Genomic DNA, 13,393 nt, shown 5'->3' with positions numbered 1-13,393 from the left:
GCTGTGTCACTGGGCCGGCGTTTCATTTCAATGTATCGTCCCTCCGCTTCGGTGAAGTCTCCTTTGGTGAGTGTGCCCTGGGCTTGGGCTGCAGGGTGGGAGGTCTGAGCCTTACCCAGATGGAGCACTTGTCCAGGACAGCATTGTCACCTGTGTTCCTCCATAGCCACCTTCAGCATGTCAAAACCAGGACTGCCAGCTGCTAGGCAGTATTTTGCCATCATGAGATCAAACAGAACCAGACAGAATGGCACAGAGCCAATTGAATGGTTCAAATAGAACGGAAGGAGTAGAAAGTCAGTGTTCTCTGGTGTCCCTCACAGTCAGTCCAGCCCCAATCTGCCAGTCCTCAGCAACAGAATGACTGTGAAAGTCTTTCTTGTCCGCGGCCAACTGGAGAAGGGAGTTGAAGGCAAGTTGTAGGTGCCCTGGGTGAATTTTGCTGTTGTGAGGCAAGGGCACCATTTACCCACCTGACCGTTAGCGTGAGAAATCAATTAGTGCTGTGAGGCCAACTCGTTGTCAGCTCCCAGGTAACATGGCCAAGCAGTAGCTCCGCATTGGGCGCCCATGTCTTCAGACATGGGCTCCTCCTTCCCCACCAAAAGCCCAGCTCTGCTGACAGAGCTGGCGGCTGTGCACCCAGAGCTTCTCCACTGAGATGCAGATTCTGGTTCTCCACCTCAGTCTCGCAAAGGACTTCTCACTGAGATGGTCTCAAGTTTAAACGTGAACTCAACCCCCCAGATCAGCTGCGATTGTCTCAGTGGCTTCCATTATGGAAAGCAAGTACCAAAGCTGAAGCCATGTCAGCCTTTGTGGGGTAATGAAAGGCGGTGTGCAGCATGGCCGTTTGTCCCCGCTCCTTCGGGAGGGTGAGACGCAGGTCCTGCTTGTTCTTGAGCAAGCATCAGGTTTGCCTCCAGTGAAGTGGGCCGTGAGCTGCCACAGGCTCGGTCTCGATTGTCCCAAACCAGGAGATGCACCGAGGTTCCTGTCTGGAGAAACTGCTTCAGAGTGCTCTGCATCATGCTGTGGCTGCCAATTTCATCTTTCCTTTCCTTTCCTGGATCATCTCTTTGATGACAGCATACTGCTTTTATCTCTCGAAAACTGTGGGAGTGTTTGTGGAGTTCACAGGGACTTTTCTGGACTGACTTTTGAGAGTAAATGTTCTGGATGCACCGTCACGGTTGAGAAGGAATTGGTGCTGGTCTGGGGGAGGTGAGAGCTCCTCACAGTTCGAGACACTTGTGTTAGAGTGGCATTTCTGTGTGACAAGCGTAAAAGGGACCGTAATTGACGACGACTTCCCCACAGAGCTTCTCAATCAGCTGTAATTGCCATTGAAAGGAGGCAAACTCCAAGCGCAGTTTTATCAGCGCAGGATGTCCACCCCAGGAATCACGGGATAATAAACTCCTGTTGTGTCCTTTTCCCAGGCTTTCCTCGCACCCTGTGCTGCCGCCTCACTAACACTTCCTCGGTGCCCTTCAACTTCAACCTTCGCATTCCTGGGGACGGCTCGGGAGCACCCAGCGTGACCAGTTTTGCTCAGGTGTCAGACAGCACTGGTCCGTCGTGGAGAAAGCGAGCCCCAGGTGCCAAGAAGCCAGCTGAATTTACTATCAGGCCCTGCACAGGGACCATCTGCGCCAAGGGACACTTGGATATCCAGGTACGCGAAGAGTCCAGCCCTGTGTGCTTCAGAGGTGGAGCTGGAGCTTCGGTGGCGTTGAGGGGGCTTTAGCACTGCTGGCTCTGAGCATCCTGCGAGTGAGAGTTGGGCACTAGTGTTGGGCTCTACATCTGCCCTGGCAACGCAAAGCGCATTCGGTAATTCAGGTATTGTCCAAAGACTTCTGTTACTGCCAGAGACTGTGCCCTACACATGAACCAGCAGAAGAATTAAAGGCAAACATCACAGAATCCTAGCCTGTTTTGGGTTGGAAGGGACCTTACAGCTCATCCCGTTCCAGCCCCCTGCCATGGGCAGGGACACCTTCCACCAGACGAGGCTGCTCCAAGCCACATCCAAACTGGCCCTGAACACCGCCAGGGATGGGGCAGCCGCAGCTTCTCTGGGCAACCGGTGCCAGGGCCTCAGCACCCGCACAAGGAAGAACTTCTTCCTGATACCTCATCTTCCTCATATCTACTAAATCCTCCCTTTCCTTGCTGTGGAAGGAGATGTGGAGGGCACTGCATATGGCCGATGGGTTTTGGGAGTGATGAAGTATTTGATGCTCTTGTCTTCCAGGTCACCCTGTGCTCCAACACCGTGAAGAGATACAAGCTGGCCCTGGTGGTTGATGTGGATGGTGTTGGCAGAGAGGTGTTATCACTGCCCGTCAGAGCCAGGTACCAACTCTTCCCTTGCAGCCCCTCTTCTTTCCCTATGCATCTGCCAGAAGCAAGTGGTGCTGCCTTGCGTAGAGCTGGCTGGCTCCAGCTCCAAATGAGGAGCATTGCTCAATGAGCTAGTTCTGCCCAGCTAGACAGGAGAACAGCAGCGCATGGAAAGCAGTCCATGATGAGCAGCACTTGTGCTCAGCCACAGGCACGGCCCAGGGCCTTCTCCTACAGGAAACTGTGATTATATTCCTTATCGGCCTGCTCTGGGGGCTTGAGGTGTAATGTTTCCAAAGGGCCGCCTCTCCTCCTTCCTGCAAGTGCTGGACTTGTGCTGGGTTGTGGCCAGAATCCAGGACTGGTTTGGGCCACAGCAAGCAGCTGCTGCAAGCTGTTGTCTGCCTCAGTTAAGGAGGGGCCGTGCAGACGGGCAAGGGGCTTAGGGCAAGACTGGTGAGGGAAAAGTAAAGGCGAGATCTTGTGACAAAGTAGTCCTTGGTGTGGAAGGTGAGCTCAGGTTTTTGTGCTTCCGTCTGGCTCTGCTGAGCATTGATGTTCTCGGAGTTAAGCTCAAAGTTGTTCTTGCTTCAGCCACATTCAGGCCTGTTGTGCTGCGGTGGGCGTCAGTTCAACGGCAAGAGGGATGCATTTCACCGGTGCTGTTCCCTCTCCCGGGCAGAGTTGTGCAGTCAGTGCCTGGGCTGCAGTTGTGTAGAACAAGTGCAAATGGGAGCAGCTGGCGTGCGGACCCGTGGGGAAAGGACCAAGGCAGCCACAGGGCCTGGGAGAGGGTTATCGCTCGCGGTGCAGGGCAGGTGGTGGCCTGCACCCTGCGTTGCTGGGGTAAAGGGCTGGATTTCAGGCAGGGACACAGCGGTGTTTTCCCTGAGACACTGGAGTCTGGTGTTCCTGGAGCCTTGGCGAGCGCTGCTCCTCGGTGGGAAAGCTCCCTCAGAGCTCACACCTCGCTGGGGCCATTGAGAGGGTCCTTGCGAGCCTCCTGGGGCAAAGGAGGGGCAAAGCTGACCTGGGACAGGGCACCGTGCTCTGCCTGGGCACTGAGCAGCTTTTGTGATGCTGAGACTCAGGGTCTGCCCCTCTTTTGCAAGAGGTTGTTGGGTAAAAAGAAGTTGAAGGCTGTTTCTCACTGTAGGCGTATCAAATGTCTATTTGACGGTGACAAATGGGTCGTGCTCCATTTGGTGCTCATTGAGAAGTAAACAAGTAAGCAACGCTGTGTCAGAATCTAATTCCCTTTTGCTCATCTCTCTGCCTAGATGTGTAATTCCCCCGCTGCGAGTGCTCCACCCGGCTCTGACCTTTGGACGATGCTCTCTCAAAGTCCCTTACCAGCAGATGCTGACCCTTGTGAACGACAGCAACCTTCCAGGCTGCTACTGGGCTCTTCCTCAGGTTTGGCATCGCATCCGCCTCCTGCCTCCAATGTCACCTAGGGGTTTGTTAGGGAAAAACCGGGTTTGGTTAAGATGTTGCTGGTTTGTATTCAACCCTAAAGGTTTGCTGGGAACAGGAAGCTACCTGAATATCAACTCCAGGAAGCAGCTTAAACTCTGCAGGAAGCAGATTATATTCAAGTCTTCGGGATGCTTTCAATGCGGGAGAACTTGTAGGGTTGTGAAAAGCTGCTGCAAGGAGGCTGCCAGCACGGGACGGGGGGTTGTGGAGGCAGCAGCTGTTGGCCCCCCTCAGGATGCTGAACCCATACATGTCTTGCATCTTGAGTTGTGCCTTTCTGCTTTCTCCTAGGCATTTTTAGACACGTGTGTGAGTTGCCGTTGTGGTAGATGTTAAAGAGTTGAAAGTTTCCTCAAAGGTCAGTCTGAAGCCGTGTTTGGTTCTGTCCCTTATAGGAGAACAAGGATGCTGCTGCTGTGTGGTACTCCAGCCCTGAGCCCCGTGGGATTATCCAGCCTCACAGCTCGGTGGAGATCCCGTTCACACTGGAAGTCCAGGTGACGGGAAAGCAGGACACCGTTGCTCGTGTTGCGGTGTTTGGGAGTAAAGAATCCCCACTGGTGAGTGCTGGGGCAGACGTGTGCCTTTGTGCCTCTCATCTTGGTGGGATGTAGAGCGTACAGGGGTTCTTCCAGGGAAAATGATCTATGGCTGTTGTCTACAAGGAAAGAAGGCATTCGTGGCATAAGCAACACTAATGCCTGGAGAAGACATGGGACTGAGTGACCCTGTGCCCGGTCAATCCATCCTCAAGGCGCTGCGCTCGTGCTCGGCTGCTGCTCGCAGCCCGCAAATGCTGGTCAAAACCTGGCTGGGTGTTGCCTGCACAAATGGGAGTTTCTGGGTGTCATTTCCTCTAGGTCTGCCATATGGCTTGAGTGCAGCTTCGGGAGCTGGTAGCCACATCCAAGCTGGCCTTGAACAGTGCCACGGATGGGGCAGCCATAGCTCCTCTGGGCAGCCTGTGCCAGCCATAGCTCCTCTTGGCAACCTGTGCCAGAGCCTCACCACCCCTCACAGGGAAGAGCTTCTTCCCAGGATCCCGTATTGATCACCACCCCCCCCCGTCAACTTAGAGCCGTCCTTCCCTGTTCTGTCCCCGCAGGCCCTTATCCAAAGCCCCTCTCAAGGTTTCTTGTTGGCCCCTTTAGGCACTGGAAGGTGCTTTAAGGTCTCCCCAGAGCCCTCCCTTCTTCAGGCTCTACAAGCCTGGTTAAGGCTTGGGGTGTTTGGAGCTGGGGAAATCCCGCCAGACTGGATAAATTCTCATTGGTTTTAGTGATGTGAGAAGGGGGTTTAGCAAAAGGATCCACATTCCTCCTCCGCTAGTTTGTGCCCCTTCTGCAGGAACAAACTTTTGGGTCTCAGGCTGTCAGCAGAAAAAAATACTGCTCGAATGATGCAATTAATAATGAATGTCTTGGTGCAATAAAGAAGTAATACCAGGAATGCACACAAGCACAAATGAGAGGCAACTAACTTGCATGATCTCTGCTGAGAAGAGCTTTGCTTCCAGCCTCTACTGGTTTTCACAGGAGAAGCTTTGGGAAGGTTGAAGAAGTTCCTGTGCAGTGTGGCTGTGCAGCCACAGCAATCAGGGAGGGTGGTTTATGGCATGATGGAGCAGTACAAGGAGCAGGCGTAGGCACAGGGTAGCGGAAGGAGAGCTGAGAGCATGGAGGAGGTGTGAAAAGCATGCGTGGGAGATGGGGGTTCTGTATCCCCTCATAATGGGATCTTGTGGCTTTCAGATCTGCAGGGACCACTCCAGGTGCCACCTTTGCTCCAGCCTTCCTGTTTCAGCCTCACAACCCTGACAGCTTCAAACAGTCAGAATTCCCTCAGCCTACGAGCCCCCTTAGAGCTGTCCAGTCATTCTAAACCTTCCCTGTTGTTTTTTTCTCTTTCCTGCCTGCCTCCTGGAGCAGGAAATCCATTTATTGAGCACTGGAGAAGGACCAGTTGTCCACGTGCACCCAAGTGAGATAAATTTTGGCAGCATCCAAGTTCTACAAGATGCTTCCCGGACCCTCCACCTCTCCAATCAGTCTGTCATCCCTGCATCCTTCTCGGCAAAGATGGTAAGTGTCGCTGGGGCTGTTTTCCAGAGCAAGTGAGTGGCCCATAGCAGCCTGTGACTGGAGCACTTATTTCTATGCAACATTTCCATGTCACTGAGATGTGACTGAGAGAGAAAGCCAGATGGTCCATCCGAGTGCAGCAAGAGGAGCCTGGCTCCGGGGGCACTTGTAGCTGGGGCACCCGTCAGTAAAACAGAGCTTGCAGAGATGTTTGAGCAGAAAGGAGTTCATTTCTGCAAGTTCTCCCTTTATTTTGTGGAAGGTGTTTAGCTGTGAGAGTCTTTGTTTTTGGAACTGAGAGGTCTGTCCTCAAGGCGCTTACGGTGAAGTGGGTTTCACACCTCCTCGGGGGTCAAACCAGCTGGGTTGTTGCCCAGAAGCAGACTTGTAAGGGTTGTGTACCTGCAGAGCCTGTGTGCTCTGTAACATTGTAGAGCATGTGGCTGCAGAAAGAGGCTGTTTAATTCCTGGAGGCGGCACGGTGGAACAGGCTGCGGAGCAGAAGGAGGTTGTGGGGTCTTCTGACAGGGGCTGATGCAGCCAGGAAGGGCTCGTGTGCTGGGTCTGGGGGGTGCTCCCCACCGGAGGGGCGTCTGTGAGGGGCTTGAGAGGAGGTTTGTTCTTCTGCAGGCTGGGTTGTTGAAGTTCTGGAGCCGCTTCACGCAGGCCTGTGGCTGGGGACTTGGTTGTGTCTGCGCATGAGGCATCCAGCAGGGTGTGAGAGCACAGGCTCAGCCCCCTGGGCAAGGAGGAGGGGGCTGAATTTCCCTCCTGCTGCTTTTCCAGGCGTTTGGGGGTTAAATAGAACCTCAAAGTGGGGGATTCGCAGGCAGCTTGCTTTGTCCGCACCATAAAAATCTGCTTTTGACCTCTGCAAAGAGCAAGCACCCCAGTGCCCTCAGCAGCTGCCTCCTTCAGTGCCCTTTCTTACTTGCTGGTAAGCAAAGCAATTGTTACTCTGCTCGTCAGGGGAAAGCAAACATGTCCTGTTGCGCTGTGCCTATTGGCAACTGAATTACAGAGGGTTAGAAGTCTTCAAGACAGCTGTGCTTCTAGAAGCAAGCTGAGAGCTTTTCCCAAAGGCAAAGCAGGAGCAGTTTGGTTCTTAAATGTTGTGCTTGGCAACAGCTGGGCAAGCCGTAGCCGTGTCCTGGAGAACCGCGATGCGCAGAGTGGTGTCCCTGGCCTCCCCAGCCTGGCAGGGAGGGCAGATGCGATCATGGAGGGGTGAGCTGTGGACAGGGAGCACAAATGGAGACAAGCTCTGCCCCTTGATCCCGTAAAACATCCCGTTGACGGTGCTCGGGGCAGAGGCTAAACCACAGTGGTCCCGGTGCTTGTGCTGAGGAGATGCTGATGCTGAGGAGGCAGGAGGAGGCCGGTTGTTGGCGGGAGCATGTAGCCAGCCTCAGGCTCTGATCTCCGCCTCCTGCAGGGCTCGGGGTGCTTTTGGGCTCTTTCCTGCCACTGGCTGTTTGTGTGGATAAGGAGCAGCTTTGAAATGAAGAACAGAGGGTCCCCCCCACCGGGAATGCTGAACCACCTGGGACAAGGCTCTGCAGCCAGCTGGTGCAGGACGGGGTTTATTTCCCCTTCATGAGCAGCCCTACGAGGACAGTGACTCAGCCTGACTGAGAATGGGAATGCTGTTGTTAGAGCTACGGCTCTCGCTAGAGCTACGGCTTGATCAAGTGCAGCTGCATTTGTAACGTGGAGTTCTGCTTCCTCTGCCACTTGTGCAAGGCCAGAGTGACCAGATCACTTCAGTGACTCATCTGTAAACAGATTCAAGAGAGCTGATTGTGGTGTCTCCTCAGTCATCCCTTGGGGCAGCTATCCGTCCCTTCCTCCCTCTCTCCTTCCCTCCCTCCATCCGTCAGCTGCACACTGGTGTCCATTGTAACCAGATTGTGGAAGCTTTCATTCACGATGGACGTCTGTGCTGGGATAAGATTCTGATTATCGTGGTGAACTTCTGAAGTGGTGGATCCCAGCCCTTACTGGTTACTCAGGAGCTCTGATGCCCAATAGTACAAGAAGCTGCTATAGGGTCAGAAATAGCCACTGTCTTTGTGCATGCAGTGCATGCAGCTACGGCATCATTTTGCAGCACACTCAAGGATAAGCAAGTAGCAGAGATGTTATCAGAGGTTGGGTATTTGTCTTGAAAGTGGGGGTATTTTGTAGCGTGGCTCCAAGAGGTTTCTTGTCTCTGAGACACAGGCTGGATTGGGGGCAGGCAGAAGCTGACCTAGAAATCCAAGGGAATGTGTCTCGGCAGAGCCTTGTGGCCCTGGCAGGTCTCCTGTTCAGCAGTGCACAGTGCTGCCCCTTGGAGCCAGAGCAGATGCTGACTGAAAGAATGAGGAGAGGATGCAAATCGTCCTCCCCTGGCCTGGGCTGTTGGCCTGGGCGGGCCCAGCAGGGCTGTGCTGGGTCACGCCAGGGAGTTGAAGGTCTGGCTCCGTCGAGACCCCCATCCTCATTCCTCAGGAATAGTTTCTGGGGTACAATTTTCTGGCGGGCTTGTTGCCAAGCTTTGATAAATGAGCTTTGTCAGGGAGCAGACTCTCAGATTCACGTTTGGAGCGGAGCTCTCAGGGCTCCTTTCCAAGCGAGCTGCCCTGTGTCAGCACGAGCCAGAGAAGCTGTGCATGAATGTCAGTGGAATCTTCACACCCACTGGCTCGGTGTGAACGTGTTGTCTGGGCAGGCCTTGGCTGGTGGCAGCCAGGTCCGTGGTTTCCGTCCTAAATGAGTGTTGGTTGTCTTCCAGGCTGGTGCAGACTCGTGCTGGACCGTTGGACCCAGTCAGGGAGTGATCCCTGCCAAGGCCGAGGTGTCTCTGGCTGTCACTGCAAACTTGGATGACACGGAGCAATTCAAGGACGAGGTGGTGCTGTTCATTGAGAACAGTCGTGCCTATGTCATCCCCGTCCAGGCTGTTGGCGTTGGCACCACGATTGTCATTGACAAACCCTTTGGCCCGGAGCTCAACCTGGCGCCCTGCTTCAGGTAGGGAATCTCTCAGCTCAAACTTCCCCATGGGCTCAGCAAGGAGGAGTTCTGCTGCAGTCCCTCAAGCTTCTTCAGTGCTCACAGTCCTGGCTCTGCTTCCCTGAAGCCACAGGGCTTCCTTTGGAAACATTTTATGGCCATCTGCAAGTCAGTAGGTACTCTGAAAGCCACCGAGCTGGAGAGCAGTTGCTAAGTTGTTGCTGAATTGTCTTTAGTCATAATCCATTTGTCTCCTCACTTTATCAAACAAAGATTTGGAGGAAGAGAGCAGGTCCTGGAAGCCTCCAGCTGAGAAATGCTGCCTTACAAGTATAGACATGTTTCTCTTTGCAGTGATATTGCTTGCCTTGCCATTCCGTCTGGAGTAAGATCTCAGAGCAGCAGCAAGCCTGGGCAGTAGCTTGTTAGCAGCTCCTCGACTGAATGAATGGTGCTGGTTTATTTCCCCTCTGGCCAGGAGCCCTGGAGGAGCAGCAGAATTTCTTTGCCCTGTGTCATCCCCCAGTTGGCTCCTCTACCCCACTCCGTGCCCGGTTGCTCTTTATTAGACGTGGTGGCTCTTCCCTGGTTTCTCCTGCCTGCTTCCCGAGGCACGGGCAAGCGAGTGTGGATGCAGGACCAGCTCTGGAAGGGGGAGGAAGTGTGGAAGTGTGGAAGTCTGCTGAGGTGGAGTGGGATAAATGAAGAGTCTCGATTGAAATTGGTGAGCTGGAAGGAGAGGATTCAGTGGTCCCAACGTGTGTGTCTGAAACCAGTCATGTTCTTGAAAGCAGGAGGAAAAAAGTGCTGTTTGCCTTGTGTTGGAGACCTCCTCAGAGAAGAAGAACAGTTTTCTTGGGGTGGCTCTTCCTTTCTGTGGCTGCAAAGAGGGTCCGTGGTGCTCCGATACCTGAATTCTTGGGGTAGAAAGAGCAGCTTAATCCTACCTTAAGTACTTGGGATAGATTTGGAGAGGTAAAATACGCACCCACGAGCCCTCCACGTACGCAGGGACATCGCAGGGAGGTTGGTGCTTGTCCAGAGTTTCCTGTGCTCAGTGCAGCCACAAGCTGGCTGCACAATGGAGGGGACAGTGTCCATGTGATTCATGTAGTTGTCTTCTGCCCCCCTTTATGTCTTTGCCTGCGGGCTCAGTTTGGAGCTGTTGCCATTGCTGTCGGCTGCAGAGCCGCCACCAGAGGGTGGTACATTGGGGGCAATGAGGGTTGGATGCTCCCTACGAGACGCCTCAGAGGCATGAACAACAGCTCCCAAGGGGAAGGTGGAATGGCAGCGAGGCTGTTCCTCCAGCTACTTGCATGTGGGGCAGGCTCTTTACGAAGCTCTTCCTTGCTGGAAGGGTGCCAGCAGAGCAGCTGCTGGATGGTGACAAACCTAGGGGCAGCCAAGGTCTGGCTTTTGGTGAAGCCGAGTGTGCAGTCAGGTCGTGCCCTCAGGGTGCTGAAGCTGGGTGACCAGTGGCAAATAGCAGCTCCCCTGCCATTTTGTGTCTCTGCTTCTCCTCTAGCCTGGATCCCTGCTGTTACCGCTTCAAGATGACAAACAAAGGACGACGCACCCATCTGCTCTATTGGACCACAGAAGGTGGCACCACACTTGAGCAGTGCAAGCGTCTCCCTCGCATCAGTAAGAGCAAGGGCAAGGTTTCCTCCTGTGGCCCTGTGCTGAAGCTTCAGTCGCTGAGGACGGAGCTGATGCCCGGCCAGACAGCGGAGGTGGTGCTGGAAGGCTCCTGCAGCACCCCCCAGGTGAGTTCTGCAGCAGGGCATTTGTGCAGCCCCTTGACATTTGCCTGAGCAAATGGGCAAGTGCTTCTGAGAACCTGGTTTCCTGCCATAAGTTACTGTGGCAGCACCAGTTGCTTTCCATGCTCGCCACCATCAGTTGCTGAGGCTTTTTGAGTTCCATGGCTACCATACAGCCAACTTGGTGGTAGCAAAACATGGCCTGAAGGCACTGTCGCCCCAGGCTCTGTCCAGCATGGCCTTGAACCCTGCCAGGGATGGAGCATTCACCACTGCTTTGGCAACCTGTGCCAGTGCCTCACCATCCTCACAGTGAAGGACCTCTTCCTTGTATCTAACCTGAACTCGCCCTGTTTGAGTTTAAGTCCATTACCCCTTGTCCTGTTGCTGCAGTTCCTGAGAAGAGTCCGTGTCCGGCATCCTTGTAGGCCCCGTTCAGCTAGTGGAAGGCTGCTCTGAGGTCTCCCCGCGGTTTCTCTTCTCCAGGCTGAGCAGCCCCAGTTTTCTCAGCTGGCCTTAAAGTTAGAGGTAGACTGGGAGCCCAGGCAGAAAGTAACTAAAGAAATGGCCAGTTGTCTGTGTGGGGAAGCAGCGAGTGAAACAAAACACCCAGGAAGGTAGGGAGTGTCTGGGAGCAGCATTGATTTTCCTCTGTAGACAGACACGGGCCGGGAGCTTGTCCGTCCCGGAGACCGGGACGAGAGAAATGAACCCAGTGTGCCAGCTCTAATGATCCGAATGATGTCCGTCCACATGGGAAAGTGTTCCAGGGATCATTAGAACTGAGAGCTTGACTTGTGTCAGTATTCCCATCAGCGCTCGCCCCGCTCCCTCAGCCAGCCCCTGTGTGCCGAGGGCAGGCAGGTCTTGCAGCACCCTTGGGTTGCAGCTCAGAGGGGCAGATTTCAGCAGAGTCACTGAGTGTTCTCCTCCCTGGACCCTTCTCTCCGGGGGAAATCCAGCTCTGCAGAGGAGCTGCCGTCTGACCCCGGTGTGCCTTCCCTGGCTCCAGGAGCACTGGGCACAAGTGTTTAAGTGAATGGGGAATAAATGTGCATTAAGCTTCTGCTTCTGCTAGAGTTTGAGAGGGGTTTTAAAGGATTGCCTGGGTGGTAGCTTGAGGAAGACTTGATCTCTCAGGTGGTTGACTCCGATGGGACTGTCCGTGTGCAGTCCTGAGCCCATAAGGCTTTGCTGAAGAGGGAAGAAGGAACCAGAAGGGAAATGGTCAGGCCACTGGTGAGGGTGCCTTCCTGGAAAGCCAAATGGGCATCTGTGAGCTCAGCTGTGGCTACCTGGCTCGTGCAGTCCAAGCCAAGAGCCTGGGATTGGGTCTTCCACCTTCCCTAGGTCTCGAGAACTTCATACTCTTGAGGCTGGTTAGAAGCCCAAGACCCTGTGGTGCACGTGCAGCACAGGTGATTCTGACGTCTCTAGGCTCTGAGGAGGAGTTGGGTTGTGGTGGTCTATCAGAGGGAAGAGAGAGGAAAAAAGGGAGGAATGTGGGGAAGTGAAACCATGAGGAGGAATCAGGAAAAGTCTTGGATGTAAGAGCATCCAGCTTAAGTAGAGGGTTTTCATGCCAGGTTGAAGACATCTCTTTCCTGGGGAGGTTTGTTTTACAGGCAGGTCTAGGGGGACACAGTACATCCTAGGAAGGCAGGCTGTCTGTCTGGGGTTTTCCCAGGGATCCTTTCCACTAAACTTGCAAGGGAGGATTTGCTGGCATTGATCCTTCTATCCCCTGTTTCCCTTCATACAGTCTGGTTTGTTTTTTTTTAATGAGTTCCTACAGTTTTCGGTAAGCATTTTGTTTGGCAGTGGGACAAAGCAAAGCAATAACCGTTTGGGCAGGGATTGTTCTGAGAGCTGTAGGCAGCACAAGACTCCTGAGGGCCTTTTGTGGTGGTTGGGTTGTAACACGAGGGACGCGTGAGTGCAGAACAAAGAGGATGCAGCTTATAAAGAAGAGAGGGCTCCTGAGGAGACCAATGGCTGTAACTTCATGCAGTAATGGGGCGTGTGGGTGGGCGGCTCAAAGATGCAGTGTGTTTTGTGGACACCCTGATAACACCCGCTGGGGGCCGTGTGGCTCGCATGCAGGTGGTGAAGGAGAAGCTGCTGTGTCACGCCATCGTGGGCAAGGAGGGAGTGAAGAATCTGATCGTGCAGGTGGACGTCACGTGCGAGTTCATTGCTCCTGCTCTGCAAATATCCAGCCGAGAAATCACTTTCCGGGTGGAGAAGGTGAGTCTCTGCATTGCATCCTGGCACTGACTGGTGTGGCTGGGGTGTGCCTGTGTCCTAAGGAGGAAGTTCTCCAAGTCCACAGAGCTTTGGCTGTTGACTTGAGCCAGGCCCAGCTTTTGTCATGAATGCCGAGATCATTATTTCACCCCTGTGGGGCTGGGGACAGTCTCCGCAGCTCTATTCTGCCCTTCTCGAGGTGGAGACAGAATTGAGCTGCTGAGCCAAGGGCACGGGCTGAGATGTGGGACCCGTGAGAGCAGCGTGGGCTTTGGAAGAGCCACTTGGTGTGCTGGGGCTGCAGGTGGAGAGCAGATCCCTCCTCACGCTCCCTGTGGTGGTGGTGAGAGGAGTGAGGATGCTGCTAGAGATGAGGCTGTTCTCTAAGTTGAGCCAGGTAGAACTGAGATTACAGCTGCTCTGGCGAGGGGGAGCATGCCCCCCTCTAGAGAGACGCCAGTGTCTGTAGGCAGG

General features: G+C 54.1%; 1 pseudogene; it reads left to right on the top strand.

Annotated features, from left to right (window-relative positions):
- Positions 1-13,393, top strand: part of LOC136005849 (hydrocephalus-inducing protein-like) — a 77,552-nt pseudogene that overhangs the window by 30,602 nt on the left and 33,557 nt on the right.

Source organism: Lathamus discolor, chromosome Z (assembly GCF_037157495.1).
Source record: "Lathamus discolor isolate bLatDis1 chromosome Z, bLatDis1.hap1, whole genome shotgun sequence".
Classification (NCBI taxonomy): domain Eukaryota; kingdom Metazoa; phylum Chordata; class Aves; order Psittaciformes; family Psittacidae; genus Lathamus; species Lathamus discolor.
The sequence above is the reverse complement of the archived record's forward strand: the minus strand, read 5'-3'. Positions and strand labels throughout refer to the sequence as shown.